Below are 1,704 nucleotides of genomic sequence, written 5' to 3'. Positions count from 1 at the left end.
GATGTGATTGTGATGGCGTCATTCTCGTGGATGTGATGCCAAGAGCACTCCGTCTTCAGGCCACACGTGGCCCATCGGGACCATCCGACCGCCGTATCATCCTCAGTTGAGAATGCGGATAGGAGGGGCGTGTGGTCAGCACACCGCACTCCCGGTCGTTATGATGGTTTTCTTTGACCGAAGCCGCTACTATTCGGTCGAGTAGCTCCTCAGTTGGCATCACGAGGCTGAGTGCACCCCGAAAAATGGCAACAGCGCATGGCGGCTGGATGGTCACCCATCCAAGTGCCGGCCACGTCCGACAGCGCTTAACTTCGGTGATCTCACGGGAACCGGTGTATCCACTGCGGCAAGGCCGTTGCCTGATGCCAAGAGGGTCAACCTTAAATTCAGAGGCATACGTGAAGAGACTCAATAATCTCAAGAACCGTTTCCGACGTGTTCGAACGGACAAGAATCCAGCAAAAATCTTGCTCCAACACGATAATGGACGCCCAGACACAAGTCTGAGAACCCGGGAACACAACGCCAAATTGAGTTGGGCATCACTAACCACCCTCAGTCCAGAGCTGGCACCATCTGACTTCCATCCCTTTGGGCCGCTTTAAGATTCTCTAATGGGAGCACACTTTGAAGATGACGAGAGTGTGAGTCATGCAGTGAAAACATGGCTATGCCTACAGGAGACGAGCTTTTACCACCAGGATTGCATGCTCTTCCAAAATGTTGGCGTACGACCATAGAACGTGATGGAGACTACGTAGAAAAATGCTTATATAGATTATCAGCAAATTCAGACTCTTAACAATAAATATGTTCTGGGAAAGAAAATGGGGGACATTACTTATTGAACGTACATACGAGGTGTGGTCAAAAAGTAACGGCTGTGTTTTAATTTCGCGGGTTTGTACATCGAGTTAAAAACACTTGTTTAGTTAGTACACATCTTGGCGATGTATGTTTGCATTTTTAGCTGTTTTAAACATTTGGTTTATTGTTGAACTTTTTAAGTTCCAAGTAAAAATTACGGTTCTTTGTTAAGAAAATTAACGGCACTGAACACATTGGCATGCGCAACGACTATGGACTACGTAGGGGCTGTGGCTGTCGGCGAGAGCTGGGTGCTTTTATGTGCAACAGAGCCGTTTTACAAGTAAACTGTGGCTGTTCTCCAGCCGGAAGAAGATATAGGGTTGGGCTCCACTAATCCGGCTAACGTTTGGTGGCCTCGCCCGACAATATGAAGGAGACTGCGATTTGCACTGAATGGCTAGCGTTTCCTAGTACTCGTTGAGGAACAAATTTCTGGGACTGTCGACAGGTAGCAGCAAAATGGATCAAATGGCTCTGAGCACTATGGGACTTAACATCTGAGGTCATCAGTCCCCTAGAACTTAGAACCACTTAAACCTAACTAACCTAAGGACATCACACACATCCATGCCCGAGGCAGGATTCGAACCTGCGACCGTAGCAGTCGCGCGGTTCCAGACTGTAGCGCTTAGAACCGCTCGACCACTCCGGCCGGCAGGTAGCAGCACTTTACTGTAGTACGATGAGCGTTGGTAGAAAGGGGCCAGTCACAGAAGCTGCTCTCTTCTCCTGAGACTGATCGACCGAAATTTCAGCATGTGAAAGTAATGTCGTGGAGCTGTGCGAAGCTCACGAAATCGAGGAGTCGGTCGGTGGCCCTGGAAAGGACAC

The 1,704-nt window shown here is 49.1% G+C and overlaps 1 pseudogene; it reads right to left on the bottom strand.

Moving 5' to 3' along the window:
* Positions 1 to 246: 246 nt before the first annotated feature.
* LOC126163551 (5S ribosomal RNA) lies at positions 247 to 363 on the bottom strand (annotated as a pseudogene).
* Between the last annotated feature and the right edge of the window lie 1,341 nt (positions 364 to 1,704).

The sequence above is a fragment of the Schistocerca cancellata genome, chromosome 2 (assembly GCF_023864275.1).
Source record: "Schistocerca cancellata isolate TAMUIC-IGC-003103 chromosome 2, iqSchCanc2.1, whole genome shotgun sequence".
NCBI classification, from domain to species: Eukaryota; Metazoa; Arthropoda; class Insecta; order Orthoptera; family Acrididae; genus Schistocerca; species Schistocerca cancellata.
The sequence above is the reverse complement of the archived record's forward strand: the minus strand, read 5'-3'. Positions and strand labels throughout refer to the sequence as shown.